The sequence below is a fragment of the Petromyzon marinus genome, chromosome 49 (assembly GCF_048934315.1).
Source record: "Petromyzon marinus isolate PM22_M1 ecotype Great Lakes invasive population chromosome 49, UKy_Petmar_22M1.pri1.0, whole genome shotgun sequence".
Taxonomy (NCBI): Eukaryota; Metazoa; Chordata; class Hyperoartia; order Petromyzontiformes; family Petromyzontidae; genus Petromyzon; species Petromyzon marinus.
This window is the reverse complement of record NC_133715.1, coordinates 10,308,010-10,331,541: the sequence shown is the minus strand read 5'-3', so window position 1 is coordinate 10,331,541 and position 23,532 is coordinate 10,308,010. Positions and strand designations below refer to the sequence as shown.

The 23,532-nt window shown below is 50.9% G+C and overlaps 1 protein-coding gene and 1 long non-coding RNA gene across 10 annotated transcripts in view; one reads left to right on the top strand and one right to left on the bottom strand.

The window, feature by feature from the left end:
* Window positions 1-9,876, bottom strand: part of LOC116952998 (uncharacterized) — a 93,760-nt gene extending 83,884 nt beyond the window's left edge. For 3 of the 6 annotated variants that reach the window (XR_012947153.1, XR_012947149.1, XR_012947152.1), the window contains exons 1-2: window positions 9,533-9,872; window positions 5,201-5,294 (exon numbers count right to left, since the gene is read on the bottom strand). This is a non-coding gene — a long non-coding RNA (uncharacterized LOC116952998). Of the gene's footprint in view, window positions 1-5,200; window positions 5,295-8,744; window positions 8,880-9,532 lie in introns of all 6 variants that reach the window. The other 3 variants (XR_012947151.1, XR_012947150.1, XR_012947148.1) reach the window with 3 other exon arrangements.
* Window positions 1-23,532, top strand: part of LOC116952997 (runt-related transcription factor 1-like) — a 155,179-nt gene that overhangs the window by 22,790 nt on the left and 108,857 nt on the right. The window lies entirely within an intron of this gene.

Below are 23,532 nucleotides of genomic sequence, written 5' to 3'. Positions count from 1 at the left end.
GCTTGTATCAGAATGTTGTAGTATGTATGTTGAACTTCTTTCGCACTGTAAGTAGCCAACCGTGCTAATCGGAGGTGCGGGGGGAAGGACAACAAACTAAACACGAAATGCAGTTCTCAAGAAAAGAGTTTGGAGAAATAATAATGACGACGGCTTTGGAAGGGACTGTTGTCAGGGGAGAAGAGCACTGGACTAGAAAAAAAATTACGACATTGCTTGCTCTTTTACGTCTTAAACATTCAGACTTAATTATTTAATGTTTGAGCGATTTTAACAGCCGCGTTGCAGATTGCACCATGCTACATTTTTGTTATTTAAAAAAAATTCAGCCCATGCAACAAAAAAATTTCCCTTTGTGGGTTTTTTTTATTAACGCAGCAATTAAAATTCGCCTGCTATTGAGTGCGCTAAACCTGCATGACTCAAGTGGGCGATAAGTCGAGACTCTGAAAGACTGCCACCGTTGACGCTCGTCAATACAGGGCATTAATCTGCCCGACATGCCAGGTGGTGCGAGTTGCTTTTATGCAACGCGTGATTATGCCAGAAGGAATGTTGGCACACACTTCTCTCTTTTGGAGGGGGGGGCGGTGGGGGGGGGATGTCGCACGCCTAGAGTGACACGCATCACAAACTGTCGGGATTGGCTGTCTCTAAACAGTACACATAGAAGACGCCGTGCTCCTTCCGTTGGGTGCATTCTTCATTAAACCACAACCCCATTTTAGACAATCTCACTTCTTTCTCCTTGCATTCGGGCTCTGAAAGCTCCTCGGCCGCCGCAACTGCCCTACAGTGGTGGCTCTCAGGCTTCTCTGGACCCGCCGACGAATCGCAGTCAACCCTCAGACTATTCTCGCAGACCACCGCGGCACCAACGCTCACGTGATTTTCGAAATGAAAACAATACTCAATCGTAGTTCCTGCAACAGTTCCACGGAGCACTTCCTGCGCGGCCTTGCGGACCACAGGTGCGGTCTTGCAGACCACGGGATGGTCACCGCACTGCCTGACATCACAGCTCGCCTCAACCCCTCCTGGTGTCCTGGCGCAGTCTAGCCAAGGGGGGCGCCCCCAGTGGCAGCTGTCCCCGTATGGCACCGGCCTGCATATGGCCAATAGTGTCGCGTTGTTTGATCTGCATGTTGAACTTCTTTCACGCCGTACACTGCCAACCGTGCTAATCGGAGGTGCGGGGGGGGGAGAAGGACAACAAGCTGAACACACAAAAGACGGTTCACTGTTGTTGTCCTTCCCCGCACCTCCGATTAGCACGGTTGGCTACGCACGGCGTGAAAGAAGTTCAACACACATACACAGGCGCCGATTTTAAAACACCGGCACACCTCCCCCAACTCCCAACGGACACAGATTGCCCCCGCGCTACTGCCGAGTGAGACCTGTTCACACTCTGCCGCCCTGTGTTAGTTACACTTCGTTATTGTTTGACTTTTGGTCCTGCCGTCCACCCCCCCCCCACCCACCCTCTCCCGAGCTTGAAGCAAGCCCAGCCCCTCTCCTCTAAAAAAAAATTGCCAAAAAAAAACTGATCAACCACAAGGCCCCATTTGGCAGTCATGATAAGAAATCAGCTGTCAGTAACCCACGACCGTTACACCACAGACAGCAGTAAGCACTACAGCTATTCCAAAACAACATGTTTGTCTGTGCGAGTCTGACCGATGTAGATGGAGTTACCGGCCTCAAGCTTTCTGCCACGTAACACAACGCTGGTGGTAGCTGCAGAGGGAAAGAGTGGGGGGAGGGGGGGGGGAGCGGTTTGCAGATTTCAATTTCTCGTTGAATTTCGTTGGTTTAGAATTGGACTACGTTATTTGTGATACTGCTGCATTGGAAAGTGCCACATAATCATGAATTACACAACCCTACGCGTTTGCCAATAACGCTAACAGGGAATATATATATATACGTGTGTAAATTACGCGGCGTTGTTGGGCATATGAAGAAGGGCCGTTATCTGAAACATTGCCTATGATACGTGTTTCCTTTAAGGGCAGTGATATTGCTGAATGTCGTGAGTTTGTTGTTATTGTAAATGTTGTTATTTGATGTAAGACGATCGCAGGGCATGTTTTGCATTGCCGGAGTGCGCAGAGCGAGTGTTTATCGTTCACACTCTGAATTCGTTTGTGAAAAATAATGTGCCCATTTTCCCCAAAACAGACAATCTGTTTCTATATTGTCTGTATATTTCAGGTTGATTAATAAACGTTCCATATATATAAAAGATAATGCATGCACTACATACACACATTAAATCATAGTCATTATTATACACAGTAATATACAGAGTACAATTTGCTGAAGACAAAGTATACGCATCAAAGTATACACATGGATATACACACATCCACTTATATGGATATACACACATCCACTTATATGGATATACACACGCATACATATGGAGACACACATCCACTTATATGGGAATTCTCTGGATTATAAGATGCTGCGCCCAATAAGATGCACCCGAAATGTGTGACCCGTGTCAACAGTTATACAATTCTTCTCAAACACACGAAGACAAAGATCCCCCGTAAAGCCTTAACATACTGTTAGGTAAAGTGCTGTTAGCGAGCACCTATGAAGGCCGGCATGGCACACAAGGAGGTGGATGGCCGTCACCACGCCTGGCCGCCTTTGCCTCCCGAGTGCCTATGAAGATAATCGTTTAAGGCTGAGGCTACCTAGAAGAGGCCCATGATTGGTTAAGGTGATCATCACTGGCTGTGAGCGGGAATCATACTCGGATCGTCGGGATGGTAGTACAGTGCGTCAACCGCTGCACCGCCACTCGCCACGGTCACACACGCACACACGCTCAATTACACGATGCACCCCCCCGACTTTTTCTTTATCAGCGAGGGTGGAGAGAGTGCGTCTCACTATCGGGGGAATACAGCGCCGTGCACGTAACGTAGGCAGAGCGAGTATATTCGGCAAAAACACGATCATAAATAAATCAATAACGCACCTCGCGCGCACACTCACACACACGCAAGCAAAAATAAAAAACGGCAAACAACCACAGCCGCGTCGCCAGAGTCGACGCGCTGAACGTGGCAGGATTCCGTCGTGGCTGCCGGAAACCGCCCCTGCGGCTCCAGATAAGGGCAGCCGCGGCAGCAGCAGCCTCAGCAGCGGCCGCAGCAGCCGCAGCAGCAGCGGCAGCCGCCGCCACGCTCTGCCTGCTGAGTGGCCGCGTGGGTTCCCACACCGGCCAAGGCGATCAGCACCTGGCCCAGTGGACAGCTCCACGCGTGCCGAGTGGACACCGCGGGGCACACTGCCGGACTCAGGGGGTGGAGGAGGGAGGGAGGGGAGGGGAGGGAGGGGAGGGAGGTGCCCAACCCCTCCCCCCGGCCCCCCCCCCTACGGCGGCAGTGACATTTCGCGCACGTGGCCGATATGACGACGACTCTACGCACAGACGCTCGTGTCGATTGTTCAGGTGCCAAGTCCACCTTGCTCGTGGGTTTTGGCCGTCCGCTCCGCGCCGCCGCGCGCCTCTCGCGTCGGGAGCTTCTCGGACGCGCCGCGGAGTTGAACGGCGCGGCGGCCGAGCGCTCGCTTCCTGCCGTAGTTTGGCTGCGAGCGATATAATAAGGTAAGCCTTGGCACGCTCCTATCCCCGGGCGTTTACTCGCGAGTTCGTCATGACCGAGCCGTGCTTGAAATTAATGAATGAATTAAAGCCCCTCCCCGAGGGTCTTTAACCGGAGGTTGGCAGGCAGTGAAGGGATAAGACCTCGAGCCAAACGGTTGGGATATTGTAAGAGCAGACCTTGGCGAATGAGCTTTGCACTTTGCAACGGCTGTGGTGCCCGGTAATACGAAAAGGGTGATGGAGTGGAGATGGCATCAGCAGCAATGCCTCTTAATTCCACGTTAACCTCTCGAATTAGGCCTCAATGCGTTTCTGTGTTGGTGTCACTTGAGCCTTTATACTGGTGACCTCGTGCACTACTTCCAATGTTGCGCAATCGGATCGTACTATTTTCCATGTGAAAATAGTGCAATGTACGTAGTACGTATGTGGGGGAGCATGAGTACGGTGTGAGCGCTCTGCACTACGAACTCGGTGGCCCGAGTTCGATTCCCGCTCACGGCCAACACCAGTGACGATTATCTGAACCGGTCCTGGGCCTCCTCCAGGGTGGACTCGGCCTCAAATGAGTAGCTGGTGCGGTGTGTAAACATCACCACTGGGAAGACAAAGGTGGCCGGGCATGGTACTGGACACCCACCCCCTTGTGTGCCGTACTAGCCTTCATGCGTGCTACTCGCTAACAACACTTGCTCCTACAGTCTGTTATGACTATGTGGGGGATCTTTGTCTATGTACACTTACAGCTCTTTTGTCAGTCCATCCACTGCTGGATGAGGGCCTCTCCAAGTTTGTGCGACCTGGGGGGGTTATTTGACCATACATCACCACACTAGTCGGTGCGGGTTGGTTAAGGCGGGGAGCATATACGTGGGTGGCATGGAAGTACAGTGCAACAGTGGAGTTTTCTGTACTGCCCACAACATAGCCACCACACGGACCTGTGGCAACCTCGTTTGTACATGGTGGTGACCTGTCCAGCTGCTGTCCAGGCTGTCAACCGCTTGGCTTTTGAGATGTCACGACATTGCGTGCCTTCCAATGATTTGGTCATAGGCGTACAAGGCTATCCACACACGTTCACACTTGAGGGGCTGTCAAACGCACAGCGAGAAGGGAATATCTAAGCTAGGTAATGACTCACAATGGACACGTACATAACAACTGGCGAAAGTATGAACCCGATGCACGTGGTAGTTTGGTATTGACATGCGAGGGGTGAGCCAGATAATGGCTCGCACACAGATAATTGCCATATATATTATACCCACTTCAGTCAAAGCTATAATTTCTGTTCGCCCAAATGTTGCTTAAGAGTGATGAGAAATACACCGTGACTTTACAGCCAGCACACCTGAGAAGGTAGACAATCATATGAGTCATTTCCCGTCTTTTGGATGAAGCCTCCATTAATAATCCACACATTTGATATCACACCCACGGCATGTGTCCCGTGTACAAAAAACCAAAGGTTGCAAGTTCGAATCTTGGTTCGCTATTGATTCAGCCCATCATCATAAACCAGGTACCACTTTGCGGGGCTGTGGTGCGAGACAGACGATGGCGTACATTGTTGAAGACTTTGCGTGTCCGCCCACGAAGCCCAGCGCCGGGGGACGATGAGACCCGACACGCTCTGCAGGCGACGAAGCCGCTGCCCGGCCTGTGGCACAACACACGCCCCGAGTTAAATAACTACCCCGTGGGCAAGCCAATGGATTCACTCGCCCCCGACATAATAATGTCGAATTTCCACCACTGGCTCAGGGCTGTGAATAGGAGATCAGAATCAGAATATTTATTTGTACTGGAGGAATCCGATGAGCTATAAAGCTCTTTTTTTCCACAGATGTACAGTTGGGGCAAGGGAATGACTTTGAACTTTTTTTGTTTTGACTTTTTGACGACACCAAAATCAATCCTCGACAGGAGCCAAGTGCCCACATGTTAGCATGAGAGAGAGAAGGGGGGGGGGGGGGGGGCAAATAATTAAATAAATCGCGCACACAAACACAACTACATTATTGACGTCGCATTAGCAAGTAATTTAAAACGAGTGTCGATCGTCATATTTAACAGAGTAAGCTTCGGCGTTTGCTCTTGAATAATTGAACCGCTCGTAATAGGCAGTGCGTAAACTGAAGCGCGTGGCGGGGCTGTTTGTTAAAACGCTCCCGTGGAGTACAGACCCCGGTGTAAGAGTGCCGAGGTGTCACCTGTAGCGGGAATGGCTCAGCAATCCCTGACGCTCAGGTGTGGCTGGGTAGGGGGGGGGAGGGGTTGAAATTCCTTTTCCTCAGAACAAAAACAAAACTTGGCAAAGAGAAAGATCGTGTGCCATTCGTTAGCCGCGTCCTGTTTGTCCATCCGCGTCCTGTTTGTCCATCCGCCCATCTGTCTGTGTGTGTGTGTGTAGTCAACGTGGGGTCAGGATGACTCTTGTAACGATGATCGGATGCGAACAAAACCTTTTGCGTGTAAGTTGTGTTGCCATTCAACAAATAATTTGGTGATGTTGCCGCGTTGGCCGTGGTGCACGAGCGCAGCAGAAAGTCAACGTCCATCGTTTTCCTTTCAGGCCCCCGGTGTTGACGCGTCGCGTTTTTATTTTTTGCGCGTTGCTATTAGGGAGTGTTTAAGTGATACACCAATGTAAGTTTGTACCTCCGATTAGTACGGTTGGCTGCGTATGGTGGGAAAGATGTTCGGCGTACATGCGTGGATACATGATCGACACAAATCACTTTGGAGATGAAGGCACCACTGCTAACAACATTAGTTTGTTCAGCTTTCACGTATCGATGAAGAAGTGCACGCTTACACCAATTTTTTTTCATTTTACCAGGTAAGGCTCACTGAGCTACATAGCTATTTTTCTTAAGCGACTTGGCCTCAAATGATAGTCCAACGAAGTGGCTTATTACGTGGAAATGTATAGCAGACAAATACTCGAAACTCACGTTTCTGTTCTCCTTCCTTTTCTCTCCCTCTCATCATCATCATCACCCTCATCATCATCATCATCGCGCTCTCATCATCACCATCACTCTCTCACCCTCAACATTTTGGCCTGGCCGTCACTTCTCTCTCTCCTCCTCCTCGCCTTCCCCAACCGACACTCCTCCTCCTCTCTTCTTCCTGCTGCTGCTCATCTTGAGCCGTGCCCTCCTCGCTGTCCGTCTCGGGGACTGTGGTGCCGGCATCCCTCCCCTAAACTGCTATTTCGTTTGTTTTCCCAAACAGTGCAAATGTACACGCATGTTTAACTTCTTTCGCACCCTACGTAGGCCAACCGTGCTAATCGGAGTACTGTGTATGTCCTTAACTCTGCTCCCCTTCCCGTGATGGTGTGCCACGTGCTAACAAGTTTTATCAGGACAAATCGCTTTAACAGCATTAACTGAGCAAAATAAAGAGTTGGTTCAGCTCTCAATTTTAGACACACGACCGTGTAAGTTTAAGATAAACAATTCACATCAATTGGCTTTCCCTCGAGGTTGCATGTTATCGAGGCATTTTCGTTCGTACGTATCGACGTAATCCCTACAGCACCTCTGCTGCTGTCTCAACCCCCCGTTTCCCACACCTCCGATGAGCACTGTTGGCTACGTACGGTGCCAAAGAAGTTCAACATACACACACGCCACTTGGACACCTCAAGTCGATACAATGAGCCACCGCTCGCTCTTATGGAAAGTCAAATAACGTAGACTCCCGATTACCCGCGCTAATGACGGGGAGGACGGAAGCGGATAATAAAAAAATCGCGGATAACTAATCCAAAAACATTACCATTTTTCGCAGATCTCTATGCCAAAAACCACGAATATACGAGCGGCCGATCGACGAGCGTGCTCAGTGACAACACTTTCCTGCTCCCGCGCAGAACACTCGGCCCACAAGTGGACAGCAGCAGCGCCACGCCAATCAACATCAATCAAATTCCGCCTACTGCTGGAAAGTTGTGCAACTACTGTACTGTAGAGGCATCACGTGGATTGCGGATTATCCGGAGCAACATATTTGTTCGGTTTCAGCACGTGACAAGTCATACACATTTTCAAAGAATAACAATGTATCACTGTTTTTGCATTATTAATTTGGGCTTAAGGGAAAAATCCACGAGTTATTAACTCATGTCAAAATCTCAGGTGCCCGGTTAATCCGTAAATGAGATAAACCGCACGCGGACAATCGAGAGTCTACTTTAGTTGTAGTCCTTGCGGGGGTGACTGGCTCCACCCTAACAACATAGATCATCTCCCACCACTGGCTCAGGGTTTCCAGCAGAAATGACGACACAACCCCATCGGTCCCTCGCTCCGAGTCCGCTGACAAAACATCTGCTCGCCTTGCGTTGTTTTTACACAGCAGTGAAGAGCGGTGAAATACGGGTCAATTTGCGTGGTTGTGAGCGACGTTTGTCGGACTAGCAGTGCGCCTAAACTCTGCCCTTAAGCAAAACAATATTTCTTAAAAATAAATACCCTTCGCCTGCCCTCGTGTCGGCCTGCCAGAGGACAGCTGACGAACAGCAACCGAGGGCGATGGGGGGAGGGGGCGTTACTGAAGCCCTCCGAGTTCGCTTTCGTCCCTCGACATCGCAAGAACATTGGAGGGGACGCAGGCGCTCAATTACAGGATGACCGCCGGTGCTGCCGCTATTCCGCCGGAGTAACTTAATCGAGAAGAGTTTATGGCTCGGATTGCCGGCACAGACGTCCACTCAATCATTTTAAATTCCTTGTCCCTTGTTATATTACTTATATATATATTTTGATCAACTTTGCATTTTAGATTCAGCATTCATCGACTCGTTGATGTTGACTACCTCGCCTGGTATACAGGACGTCGTGGGTTCGACTCCGAAGCACGACGCCTGCTGCTGTGTATTTGGAGTTTGCGCGTCTCTCTCTCTCCCCGTGGTCGTGTGGATTTTCTTCTCGGGGTTTCCCCCTCCACATTAAATAAACAACGCGAGTTCACAGTCTTCGGCTGCTACTCTAAATGTCCACACGACGATAGGCCACTTCGTTGAGCTATCATGTGTTATTGCCAGGTCGCTTCTAACAACAACAAAAATAAGCTATTTCGCTCAGCGGGCCTTTCATACCTGGTTAAAACATTGAATGATTTGTAGAAGAAGATCGACGAGTAAGGCAAAGGTCACGTAGGTTCAGCGTGCGCGTCCGCGTGGTGTCACGGACAGGCTCCTGCCTGCCGTACCTCTGCCACATTACCATCGCAGCTGGCGTCGGGGGGAATACAAAAAAAAACTGAAACGCCGATTCTGGGAAACGGGATTCATTTCCCGTACGGCGAACAGAGCGCCTACGAAGCACGCTCCCCGACGCATTGCCTCGCGAGTTCGACAACTGCTCTCGAGGAATGATGTCGGTTCGCTCAGGCGATCCCGGTGAGTTCCGGTTCTAATGCGCAGTTCACGTTTCGTTTACCTTGGCCAGGGCTGTCTCGGATAAAATGCGAAACGTATTCAAAGCGATCAAAAGGGGCAATACAGGAGGTTTTAAGATGTCCAATTAGCAAACAGACATTCGTTATAACGAGGCATCCAAGTCTACATTGACCTTGTGGTACAGCATGCACACACGTGTTTTTGATGTGTGCAGTCCTCGAAACAGATCGGCGATCACCAGAGACGTGGCCTTGTCTCACCAGCGGTGGGTGCTGAATCGCGCACAGCGCCGAAAGGCGAACAGTACAAGCGCAATGCAACGGCCAAAGCATTCGCAGCTCGGCTCAAGCCGATACAGAGGATCTACGGACACCCTTGTTGGGGCTTGTCCACCCCGACACCTCCCGTGTCACTGTTACCGCCTTGACGCTCGCTAGGTGAGAGGGCGACGCAGCCGAGCTGGGGCCACTCCACGCGGCTCTCACCACGTGGCCGCTGCGCGGACGAAGGCCGCAGCAGCGCCGCCGCCTCCGCCTCCTCCGCGTGGTCACTTCCGGGTTGGCGACCACGTGGCCACGGCCTCCCAGGGCCCCCCCGCGATAAGTGGGGAGCAGCGCTTTGGCACGCGCGCAGATCGTTAACTTCTTATTGTTATTGATGATGATGATGATTATTATTGTTAAGAGTGCACTATGAGCTGGGTGGCGAAGTGAGTAAAACGAGGCACTGCTTTGGCGGCGAGTCGACAGTGGTCGTTTAAGTGGCTCAGCTGCCTCTGCCGTGCTAATGTGGAATTTCCACTTTGGGGGCTGCACGCAAACTAGAGATGTACCCATTCGTTTAGGCCAACGTTTGTCGCAGATTATTTTATTTTCTTGAGTGCAAAATTGCTCGTAAATACTGTAACAATTTTTTTAATGCGAATTTTATTTAAGTTATATTTAATTCTCATTTGAATACGAGCACATGCAAACTTAAGGTGAATGTAATCGATTGTCTGTTTCTCGAAATGAGTGACTTCTTTTTTTATCTACCTCCCCCCCCCCCCCCATAAGTTTATCTGAGAGCGCCAATGCATCGCAGTGGACGACTCGCCGTGCTGCTGCTGCTGCACGGCGAGTCGCCCTTTCGGGCTCTGACCTCATTCGCCGGCTACTCACCATGCTGGCACCAAAACAAATCTCTAGACACGTGCGTGTGTGCGTGTGTGGGGAGCGGTGGCGCAGCGGTTAGCGCGTCGCGCGACGAACCCGGCCCACCCGAGTTCGATTTCCGCTCCGATAACAAGTGGCGAATATCTGAACTGGTTCTGGACCTCCCCTGGGTCGATTCGGCCTCAAATGAGTACCTGGTGCGATGTGTTTTCCACCCACCCATCGGTAGCATTCCAGCCTTCAAAGGTGCTCGCCTAACAGCACTTGCCCCAACAGTCTGTTAAGGTTACAGGGGGGGTTTATGTGTGTGCGCGTATATGTGTGTGTGTTTTTCTGCTCGGATCATGCATTGGGTGTTGCTCATCTTCACTGAAGGCTCTCCTCCAGCATCGGAAATTCCACATTCCTCTGCTTGGGAGGGGTAGGGGTGATATTTTTTCCGCTGTCGACATCTGCTGACCTACCACAAAGCGGTAGTCATTTTACAAATCTGTTAGCACTGCGACCCAGATTTGAACTGGGTCTAGTGCTAAGTTCATTATCATCAGCAGTGATGAACTATTCACGACTAGAAGCAGGACTCTTGATCAATTAAACAATCCATGTACTGTAGTTACTGCGCACAAGCTGATATCTGGTATGCTACCTCCTTTGGCTGCAACTCCACCATTAGTCTCGACCACTAGCCATCGTGCCTTTTCAGTTGAGGGTGTTCTTGCCCACGACGTCTCGGTGCGAAAGAAGTGCAATATACGTATACACACACGGATTTCTTGGGATCATTTTGCGAACTCGCGAAGCGCGACTTTTGAATTGGGAGACGCAAACGCGTGAACATAGACGGAGATAATATAACCGACTCAGATTTGCTGACAACGTTGTGGTTATGAATGTCAAAGGAAAACAACCACCGGTGATTATTTAAGGACTCGATAAAGAGGCCCTGACGAGTTGGGCTCAAGAGCAATACATGCAAAAACAAAAGTGTTCACTCATTTGACTTTAAAAAGACTTAATTGATAGTAAAAAAAACAAGGCCAGCACTGTGCGCTACCAATTGCTCTGAATCACGGGTTTGGAATGGGTGACTCAGAGGTGCGATGCTTGGCCGTGCCTGTCTGCTGCTGCTGCAGAAGTGATTCCGAGTGTGGAGGTCACGTATCAGCTGTTGCGCGCTTGTCACTGCGCTGTTGCCCAAGAAATTTGATACCGTCTTTTTTTTAATAACTCTGCGCACGCCGACTTAACGCTTTGCTATTTTTTAAAACTCTGGCTGATGCCGGTTATACTCTTGGAATGCCGGGACACGGTTCATCTTCTGTGACAGGACTGGGCATGTCTGAACATATGCACACACGGGTTTCCGATGCGTTTTCGGGTCGTACCGCGTCTCTCGCGATGGCATATTCAGTTCCTGAAGAAGCTCCGAGAATGTGGAGCGAAAACGTCGGACGTCGTGCCGAACTGATCCAAAAACGCATCGGAGAGCCGTATACAGCCACACAACCACGAACATCTACGTGGCGGGAGATTCAAGTGCGCGCATCACAAGAATGTAACGTCAATAATTGTTGCTACCCGCACTGACCACTGTGGTCAAGTATGGTCAAGCACCCCCCCCCCCACCTCCAATACTTACCCGACGTGAGAAGGCCTTCATCCAGCAGTAAGATTGATGAAGGGCTGTAAATGATTATTATTGTTATTATTACACAGATTTCAATTGCAGCAGCAAGGTGTTTGATTCTTGCTGGAGGGTTTTGTAAATAAAAATAGCAGTTGGTGGCCATCCAAGTCCATCATCTCCTTGGGAGTTGATAAATCCCATACCACCTCCGATTAGCATAGTTGGCTACGTATGTTGCGAATGAAGTTCGACATACATACAACAAAGGTTTTCCTGAGGGAGAGACTGTCCTTTCCAATAGTAATGTGGAATTTCCACCGCTAGCTCAAGGCATTACCCAATTACCATTTGACCTAGACCTGTTGATGATTGTTTTGTTTATGTTTACAAATACAAGACCAAATGCTATCATGGGCAAATCTCAGTTTTTCGGTACCATGCCATATTTATATTTGATTTATTTAGACAATTAATTAATTAAAACATCTCTGGTTTTTTTTTGCTAAGAAACATGGATCAATAATAATATATTTTCCATCAAAACAAAGACTTTTTTTTCAACAAACGTATTTTTTTCCCCGCATGTTCCCCTGGGTAATTTTCCACCAGATTACAATACTTTCCACAACCTGCGAGGGCCCATGTGTGGTTTCCTCCCCCCCTCCCTCCAAACCCTCGACCAACTCCCTCCCCCCATCCCCCCAAACGCTGTTGTTCAAATAACATTTGAAGTAAACGTCACCTGCGCCTGCCCCGCAAACACTGCGGGCCACCCATAGCTAAGGAGACGTCGGAGGCGTCGTCGCTGTTTTTCTCTCGAAAGTTTGACTCGTTTTGCTGTTGTACGCCTTGCGATTGGCCAGCGCTGAGCATAGAACCAAGGTCGTGCAGCCAATTGCGGATCCGGGTCCAGCCACCTGACAGCGCTGGGACTTGGTTTAGGGTTTGGAAAACGGAATGGGGTCCGATGGAGGGGTGGGGGGGGGGGTAAACGCTGCGGTTTTACTTTCTAGTGGGTGTGCGGCGGGGCGGGGGGCTTATTTGTGCAATTAAATAATAAGGGCAATATGATTACAATTTTTTTTTTTTACATAAAATCTGGCCAGCAACAGGATGTTTACGTTCGCCACTAACCGGACCCACCTGGGTAGACACGATCCTATTGGGCCGACAAATTCCGTCCGGATAGAAAGATCCGTGGCAATTCGATAAGATTACGGGCACCGCACTGGCAGAGCAGACGGCTGTCGGGTCAGGTGGCGAGACACACACACACACATATATACATATATACACATAGATTGTTTTAATATCACATTTGTTGAACAAAGGCCCAGCAATGCCAAGCAGCCAGCAACAAACAGCACTACTGATGTTGTGCTAGGCAGGGATTAATTCGTTTCTTGAATTGACCAAGTTTGTAACGTACTTGGGGGCAAGAGATGATGGGTGGCAGAAATCCAGAGTCGCATTTGGTTCAGCCTGAATAATTTGTTTGTCCTCGTGACCAAACATGCTGCAAATCTGTGCCAGAAGAATAGAATGTGTTTCCCTCTGGCTGTTTAAAGCGAGAGAGAGAAAAATATCACGTTTCAAAAGCCTGGCTCTTTAGCTCTTGAGCTTACACTCGCCACAAACCGAGCTATCAAACAACAATGGGCCAGGGTCCAGGGTTCGCTGCTGCTTAAATCAGTGACAGTGTTAGAAGAAAATAGACCCGGGCCAGTGTTAGAAACCACCATTCCTATGTATATGAGGAAATACCATGACAAGCATCGCTTAATTGTGTAACAGTACCTTGGGAATTGTACAGGGCCACCGCGGCACCGCGATGGCTATGAGATGTTAGCTACCTCGCCTGATATACAGGAGGTCGTGGGTTCGATCCCGACCCTGACGCCTGCTGCTGTGTATTTGGAGTTTTCACGTCTCTCCCCGTGGTGGTCGCGTGGATTTCTCTCCGTGTGCCCAGGTTTTCCCCTCCACATTTAGAATCAACATGCGTTTAGATTATTTCCACATGGTAAGCCACTTCGTTGAGCTATAATTTGTGGCCATGTCGCTTCTGAAAAAGAGCTACATAGCTTAGTGGGCTTTACCTGGTAAATAAAAAAATATATTTTCATTGTACCGTGGAAACGTAGAAGGGGGCTGCCCCCCCCCCCCCCCCCATGCACTCCCACGTAGGCATCGTGGATTTTGTGGGCCACTGATTTGCGTCTTGAAACGGCCGCTCTGCCAAGGCCATACGAAGGGCTCCGTGGCGAGTCGTGTGATGTGCGCCGCGTTAACAGCGCGTTGAGAGCAACGCGCTTTTGACTGGCAGACACAAAGACAACGATCTCCGTACAGACTGCTGGCGAGCACCTATGAAGGCTAGCACGGCACACGAAGGGTTGGGTTGGCCAGAACCACGCCCGGCCACCTTTGTCTCCCCAGTGGCAATGTTTTACACACCGCCCCAGGTACTCACTTGTGGCTGAATCAATCTAGGGAAGGCCCAGGACCGGTTCAGATAATCGTCACCGGTGTTGGCCGCGAGCGGGAATTGAACTCGGATCGCCCGGTTCGCAGCTCCCCCACGACCCGCAGCTGCGCGCACACACGCGGCGTGTACGCGTGTATCTGATATGAAAGATTAACAGTTAAAAAAAAATAATGTTCTGAAATGCCGCTTAAGTTACGTGCGTGGCGAAACGCCGGCTTGCGCCGCTGTTATTGATGTTCTGTATAATTGTGGATTAGGCAGCTGGGAGGTCGCCGATTCGTCTCACAGATGTTGGCAGCGCCAGGGCGAAGCTGTCCAGCGCCTCCTGACGGAGGAGGCACCTGTTGGGCGAGGGGCTCGACTTTACATCATCATCATCGTCGTCGTCGTCGTCGGCGAATTTCTCCAGGATAAATACATATTCTGATCATCATCATCATCATCGCTGCTCCGGCATCATTATCGCTGATCATCGCTGATTGCCACCATCATAGCTGCTCGTCATCTTCTTCTTCATCATCATCATCATCGCTGCTCGTCATCAGACGTCAGCGCGCTGCGCTACGAACATGGAGGGTCGAGTTCAGTGTCCAAGTACCCGGTGCCGTTTCCGAGTAACTGGTGCGTCGTGGACACATCAGCACTGGGGAGACAAATGCGGTCGGGGCAGGCGTGGTGCCGTCCGCGTCAAGCTCCTAGGTGGCGACGTGGTGCCACCCAAGAGGGTGTGTTTATGTTGGTTGTCCTTCCCCCGCACCTGCGATTAGCACGGTTGGCCACGTACGGTGCCATCGAAGTTCAACATACACACGTGCCGTCCTTGAACGGGTCCCTCGCTTACATTACTCGCTCTACAACAATCGGTATGGCTTCGGGGGGGGGGTCGTGGGTGGGTGTGGGGGAGCCCCATTGTCTCACAGGGTTGCTTTCTCACAACAACCTTCGCTCGATAGCCCTCCGCAAAGATCTCTCACGGCAATCGCTGTGCCGCATGCCGCGCATTCCTGCGGCTATTGACACTCTGAGACTACCGCACGCGCGGCGCGTTCAAGCGGCCGTACTTCCCTGGCGGTCGGGCGGTCGGGCGAGCTGATGGGTGGGTGTATGGATGGGTGGGTGGTTGATTGGGTGGGTGGGTGGTTGGGTGGGTGAGTGGGTGGTTGGGTGGTTGGGTGGGTGGGTGGTTGGGTGGATGGGTGGGTGGTTGGGTGGTTGGGTGGTTAGGTGGGTGGGTGGTTGGGTGAGTGGATGGTTGGGTAAGTGGGTGGTTGGGTGGGTGGGTGGTTGGGTGAGTGGGTGGTTGGGTGAGTGGGTGGTTGGGTGGGTGGTTGGGTGAGTGGGTGGTTGGGTGGATGGGTGGGTGGGTGGTTGGGTGGATGGGTGGGTGGTTGGGTGGTTGGGTGCTTGGGTGGGTGGGTGAGTGGGTGAGTGGGTGGGTGGGTGGGTGGCCGAGCCTCTCTCTGTCGCGGAAGCCACCGCGCCTCGCTCAGTGTCCCACCCAAGGGGAGAAGGAGCGCACGCGCCTCTCCCTTCCCACAGGGAGACCAATACCCACTTTCGAATTCACTCGAAGCGAGTTTTTGTGATACTGTATATATAGACTCTCTGCTGCTCGTGTTCGTGTTTGCAAGCAGCGTGGGCTGGCAATAAGTGGACCGCGGGTGTCGTCATCCCCGCGGTCGAGTTCGCCTCTCCTCATGACTCGAGTGATCGTCTCACTTGACCCGATTATCGGTACGGTTGTTACTTGACTCATCGGATAACACGAATATAGTTTGAGTCTCGCATCTGTGCCCACGCGTGCCGTCATTCGTATGGGAATATCTCAAAGGGCCGGATATATATATCAATTAGGACCATATTCACAATTATAGATACAATCCAATAGAAATCAAGTAAATTCCGATGACAACTACATTGACACTGTAGGTAAATGCAGGCAAAGTAGATAAAAGTCATACTCTTTGGTTCTTTGGTAAAGTCACGTAGGTATAAAATACAATTTTATTTAAAATTAAAATACATTTTTATTTAAAAAAAATGATTTAAAATTTTATTTTCTACCTGCGTGACTTTACCAAAAGAACCAAAGAGTATGGATTCCTGCAGTCACGAAAGCTTCAAATCAAGATCGATAAAAGTCAGTAAGAATAATTACACACACAGTGTATAGGATACATCCAATCAGACTACATGAAAGGGCAATGAATAAAAAAATAGGTGTATAATATTTAAATTGCGAATAGCGTCACGACATCATCACCAACATGATTCGCCATGCCACGGGGGTTTCCCTGTGATGGTGGCCACCGGTTTTAAAGGGACTCCCGAGTATTCGACTATTAAAAACAAAGCTCTCATGAGTTTCCAGATAGATACTCAGTTTCTGAAGAAGCTCCCGGCACGTGGGGCAAAACGTCGAACATCATGCCGAGCAGTACACTGCACATCAGCACGAAAAAGGTAGTCGATTAGAATTCATGGTCAACTACGTTTATCGATGAATCGTCGGCTCTTGTAACTATGATTATTCCTGACCACGGAGGGCAGTGGTGGTTGGTGGCGGCCGTGATGGCCAGGGCAAGGCAGGCTGAGAGGTAGCGACAGGTGGGGTTCGCGCTTGATCTGGAGCAGATGTGTTGTTTTTTTTTTAAATTCCCGGTGCTGGCAATGCCCGCCCACGCATACCCAGCCAGCCAGCCAGCCACGTGCCACAAAACACTGAACGCTTTTTCAGATGTAGCAGTTTAATGCACGCTTGCTAAATTCAATAGTCGTGAGTTTTTTTCTGTGTGTGTTGCTGCTGCTGCGGCTCGCACGATTTATGGCAGTGCATCTTTGGATGAGAGATGGAAAGTAGCGGCAGAACTATACCGGGCGGAAAAACTTCAGGGACCGATTTGGCAGGAGCGCAGAAGCTCAAGGCTTAAAATTCTTCACGACGGCCGTCATTGACGTTGCGCTGCTTTATGGACGAAAAATATTTGACGGGTTGGTGTTTCAAGCGAGGGCTGATATTTGTGTTCCCTCGTGTGTGTCTCGAGCAGAGAAATTACTGATCAAAAGACAGCAGGCATTGTGGTGTCTGAAATGTTAGAGGGTTATGGAGGGGAGGAGTTGTCTGTAAAGTTCTGGGGATTGTCTAAAATATCAGCAGAACCCGGTGACCTGAGTTTGATTCCTGGCTAACATCAGTGGCGAGTCATGTTTAAACTGATCCTACCAATGCCCCCCCCCCGTCTCCCCCCGAATCCCTCCTGACCACCCACGTCACCTAACCTCTGGTGGATTGAGAATGACTGGAAGTTATTTATTGGTGTTGTTTCATAATTTCCTAGTTTGTATGAATAAATGGCTCGAAGTCATATTTGCAATATGCGGTATATTAGCTGGCTTGATAAACATGCACACGCACATTTATATACGTGTATGTACATTACACAGCGTTTTAATCAAACGATGCAATGTTACATGGCAACTTTAATAACATTCTAAAATATCTATCGAAAGAAAAAAAACTGGCAACATTAATTTTACGCGACTACGGTTCCTTATTGAACAGACCTGCCGTTGTTACCTGTCGTCGGAGTCGCAGCGAACCTTTCAGACATTCTAAGTCTCCCAGCGCGGCGTATGACACAAACACGGACATCGAGTCGGCTTTAGTCTGCGATTACAGTGGGCACGCAGCCACCGTTTGGTTACCGTGGTTATTCACCATATTACTGATGCACGGTGACCATTTATTTGCCAATGCTATCATTACGTAGGACCGACAAAGCCGATGTAATGTGCGTTTGACTGCACTCAACACCGCTACTAAAAACGATGTTAAATCTACGTGACTACTGACCAACTGAGTCAGTGGTGTGACTGTGGGGTGCTACGGTGGCGAGATGTCAATTACCTCGCCTGGTATACAGGAGGTCGTGGGTTCGATCTCGATCCTGACGCTTGCTGTATATTTGCAGTTGGATGTTCTTTCCCGTAGTCGCGTGGATTTTCTACGGGTCCTCCGGCTAACGTCAGTCGCGAGTGATGACCGAGTGAGAGAAACGTGCGTTTGGGTTATTTGGCTGCTGGACATCTCCACGTGATGAGCCACTTTGCTGAGCTATCACTTGTGACCATTGCACTTCTGAACAAGAGCTGTACATCTCAGTGGGGGTTACCTGGTGAAATAAAACAAAAAGTTTAGTTTTGTGTATTTGTTAGAAAGACGCAGACTTTTAATAAAGATACCATGATTGTTCTGCCCAAATTGTGTGTGTGTGTGGGCGGGGGGGGGGGTGCCCCCCCTTAACCATATCTCGGGGGTTCGGGGTTTGGGCGGCTGGGGGTGGGTCGAGACAACAACAGAGGCATTCGCTTTGGTTTTTTATTTAAGTGCTGGCTCAAGTAAAGCACCAAAGAACGACAACAACAACAACAAGAAGACATAACACGGTATTCATTGTCGTTTAAGTCAATCAACCCAGAGGGGTACCTCGAAGGCGATAAATCAGGGCTCAAACACACGCGGCGCAGCCGGGAGCAACACGAACGAGCGGCGTCGGCGGTCCAAGCGGCTTTGTGGCGACTGATCGCCCCGCGCTCACCTCGCTCGCTCGCTCGGGCCGGACCAGAAGTCGTTAAGAGGTTTCTTTGAAATGGGCCGAGCTGGCGGTGTGAGAGCGAGAGGGGGCGGGTGGCTCTCGCCCAGCACCCAGGGGCTGACTCACTCGGCCGAGACACAATGAGGCTTCTTGTAAGGGCGGACGCTGAGTCTGCGATGGTCCCGCGGTAGTCATAACAGCCCATCGAGAAAAGAGAAAAAGATCCAAGCTTCATCACCACCACCACCACCCCACCCGGCTTTCTAATTCACCTTAAGACCACTGGCCCGGACAAACGCAGCTGTTGTGTAAAAAGGAGCACAAAGGTCGAAGCAATTTTTAAAAAAATGTTTTTATGTTTGAGACTATTAATCTGTGAGAGCGTACGATAGAAGTGATTACCGTAGATTTCTCTTGTGTTTGTTTTACTTATTGTGATGTGAAGAACAGTTATTTAGACTGCTACTATAATTGTTCTGTGTGTGTGTGCATGCCTTTCTTGTTTTCTATTTAAGTAACAACCGTATCAAGTAAGGTCATTTTATATAAAATAAAAAAGTCAATGTTACCATCGTCCTCAAACATTGCCCTGATATTCATCGCCACGGGAAACCCCTGAACTCGTGGTGGAAATTCCACATTGCTAAGGCGAGGACGAGTCCCTTCTGTCGCACAGCCGCCTTTGACTGCCCACACAGTAAACGCTCGTTTTGTTGGCTCCTGGAGGGTGAGAATGGCTGAGTCAACAATTGCTCAGCATTGCCACAAGATTACAGTCACTGCGTGATGCCGAGTAAATCCCCCCACCACCACCCACCCACCCACTCGGGAGTTTAGCAAAGTGGAGTGAGCAACGCTCCGAGTTGAATCACTCGAGGTATCGCCACTGATGTTGATCGTGGTTGAGAATCGAACTCGGGTCACAGGGTTCACGATGCTGTGCACGAGTCAAGATAGCCATCGCTCGGCACATGGATAGCGTGACGCGTGCTCCGCACACAAAGACGACACCAAGTCATGGTTACATCTCAGCAGTGCATGCGCCAGGCTAGGTGCACTTTGAGGCTACGTACAGAGTTGAAAACTTGCTGGGAGGAGGTCACGGACTAATATATGTGCCTTCACCTGTGTTCACCATTGTGTAGCCTCACTGCATTGTGCCCGCCTGACACGCCACTCGTTGTTGTGAGCGTCGCTCCTCTGCCCTCCGTTGTTGCTGGAGGGCGACTCCCTCCAACTGCCCAGCAGCAGCAGCAGCGTCCTTCACGAGCCTCCCCCACAGACGCAGACAAAGAGTCCCCATGATGTCTGAAAAGAATGTCGGGGCAAGTGCTGTTAGCGAGCACCTTTGAAGGTCGGCACGGCACACGAGGGGGTGGGTGGCCAGTACCACGCCCGGCCGCCTTTGTCTCCCTATTTGCGATGTTTACACACCAGTGACGATGTTTATGCACCGCACCAGGTACTCATTTGAGGCCCAGGACCGGTTTAGATAATCGTCACTGGTGTTGGCCGCGCGTGAGAATCGAACTCGGGTGGCCGGGTTTGTAGTGCGGCGCGCACACACACGAGTACATACACACACGAGTACACAGACACATACACGAGTACACACACACGAGCACACACACACGTGTACACACACAACAACCGCCATTCGCCATTAAGTGGCGGTGACGTCACCACTACGCTTGTGCCAGGCCATGTGCACGTTGAGGCCGCGTGAAGTGTCGAACGCCCGCTGGCAGGAGGTCACGGGGCAGACCCAAGTGCCACAGGTAGACTGACTAAGATGACTGAGATGACTGCCTGGTGCATCACCTGTGCCCCTACTGTGCCAACCGGCTGTGCTTAAGCCACCCGGCGCTCCGCTCGTTGTTGTGAGCGTCGCTCCTCCGCCCTCCGTTGTTGTTGGAGGGCGACTGCCTCCAACTGCCCAGTAGCGTCCTTCACGAGCCTCCTCCACAGAGGCCGATCTTGACACTGCTGGTAACACTCATTGGCAAGTCCACTCAGCTCACTCCATCTCTTCTCTAGCCCGTGCCGCGCCCGTTTAGCCCTCTCGATCCGGCCGAACAAAATCTGTTTCGGCATGCGGTGGCTGGGCATGCGGGCTACATGACCCAGCCAACGCAGCCTTGCCTGCCGGAGGAGCTCACCGATGGGACCTTGCCCAGATTTTTCAAAGATTTGTGAGCTCCTCACACAATCCAGCCTGGTTAAACCCAGGATGGATCGTAGGCAGGCTAGCCTAAATGTTTCTAACCGGCGAAGATGTTCCATTAGGGGGGTCCACGTTTCGCAAGCGTAGAGAATGGAGGGAAGGACCGTGGCTGAGAAGACCTGCAGCTTAGTGCAGAGCGACAGACCAGGTAGCTTCCACACAGCGTTACGCAACCGATGAAAAGATATTGCCGCTCGACTGATTCGGAGTGAGACCTCTGCTGTTAAACTGGAGCCGGTCATAAGCACACTTCCCAGGTATGGGAAACTCTCCACTCTCTCCACAACTGCCCCATCACCGATTGGGGGTTGTGGGAGTGGAGTGTCCGATGGTACAAAATACCCAGGCAGGTGCTTAGTTTTGGTGGGGCTGATGGTAAGGCTCCATCTCTTAGTAGCACGCTCCAGTCTCAGCAGCAGCGTCTCCAACTCCTCCTCTGAATGAGCAGCTATTACCAAATCATCGGCATATATAACGAGGTTGAGCAATAGGGAGCCATCCCTTGACCGCACCCGGGCACCGATCAGCCTCCCATTATATCTGTACCAAATGGAGATTCTCCCGGTACAGCTATTGAAGGCTTCACGAACTACGTGGTCAAAATAGATGTTAAATAATGTGGGAGCCAGAGGACATCCCTGTCGCACCCCAAGGTTTACAGGGAATGGCTCTGACTCCCGGCCACGTAGTTTTACCCGGGCCCGCTCACCATCATGAAGGTCCTTAATGATCGTGAGCAGAGGGTCAGGGACTCCAAAAGCACGAAGAACAACCCAGAGCCCAGGCCTACTGATGGTATCATAGGCCTTGACCAGGTCAATAAAGCAGAGATGTAGGTCTTGTTGGAATTCCCTATACCTCTGCTGTAGCAGACCGACAGAAAATATGGCATCTGTGCAGGACCGCCCTTTCCTGAAACCGCATTGGGGCTCCGCAAGCCCCTCCTCAGCGTGCCTGGCAAGGCGATGTTGAATAATCATTGCCAGGACCTTTCCCGGCACACTGAGGAGTGAGATGCCCCTGTAGTTGTTACAGTCTGTGCGGTCCCCCTTCTTAAAGAGGGGGACCACCAGGGCATCCTTCCAATCCTGCAGAACCCGTCCAGTGGTCCAGACTGTTGTTATGATGTCATATAGGCTAGTCTGTGCACAAACGCCACCCTCCCTCAGCATTTCGCTCTGGAGATCATCTCTACCCAGTGCCTTTCCTGGTCTCAGACTCCGGATCGCCCTCAGTACTTCCTCAACAGATGGCATCTCAGCCAGCCACTCACAGGGGGTGACTTCTTCCAATATTTGAGGCCCTGCAGCCTCTGCAGGGTCATCCCCACTTTGTGCCACGATGTTTCCTGGCTGAGGGATTTCCCCTCCCCCAGGACCTCAGAAATGCTCAGCAAATCTGCAAACCTGTTCCTGGGGGGTCGGAGATTGGATCACCGTTATTTCCCCTAATGATGGTAATAGGTGTGGCGCTGCAGATTACTTTTTTTGATGGAGTTAAATAGAGATTTGTGATCACCCACATACACGAGTACACACACACACGAGTACACACACGTGTACACACGGCGTGCCCTCGAGGCAAGGAGCTCACGGACTCTCCACCAGCGGCCTTTGTCCCCGTGGGGCTATGTGGGTGGGTGGGCTGAGAGTCGCGTGGCCAGAACGCGCAGGGCAGCGACAGTCATCGACGTGTTCACATTGAGGCGCACGTTGACGCAAATCGGGCGCACAGCGAAGGCTCACAACTGTAGTTTGAGAGCGAACTCCACCCCGGGGTTCCCAGTCGCTGGCTCTGTGTGTGCCCCGCGAAGTGTCAGCGCCCCACCACGATGGCCCGAGCTCTCTGCTCACTCCCAAGCCAATCCCGGATCGGGATCGAATTCGCAATCACTGTCTTCAAGATGCTCCACGGACTCCGCTCTTCCCCCCTCTCATCTCACTCCACTCCCCTCCACACACTCTCCTACCTCCCATCTCACTCCACTCCCCTCCACACACTCCCCTACCTCTGCCCCCTCATCTCACTCTACTCTCCTCCACGCACTCCCCTTCCTATCCCCTCTCATCTCACTCCACTCCCCTCCACGCACTCCCCTACCCCTCCATGCTGCTGCCATCTCTCGCAGTCCTGCCATGTAAGCGTTCCCTTGAGCACCTACACACGCGAGCTGATTCCATCGCTCCATATCCTCGGTGGGCGTCCTCCCAGTTGCGTTAATTCCTTGGCTGCCACTTCGACATTCAGCACGGTCGGTCAGGAACACATGTTCTGTTCTGGCGCCCCTTAGCCACCTCTTATCCCAACACATTCGGAGTCTCGCACCGCACTATGATCTCTACGTTATCCGTCAACCCAACCTCGAAAAGCACTTCGTAACAAAAATGTACCACGGTA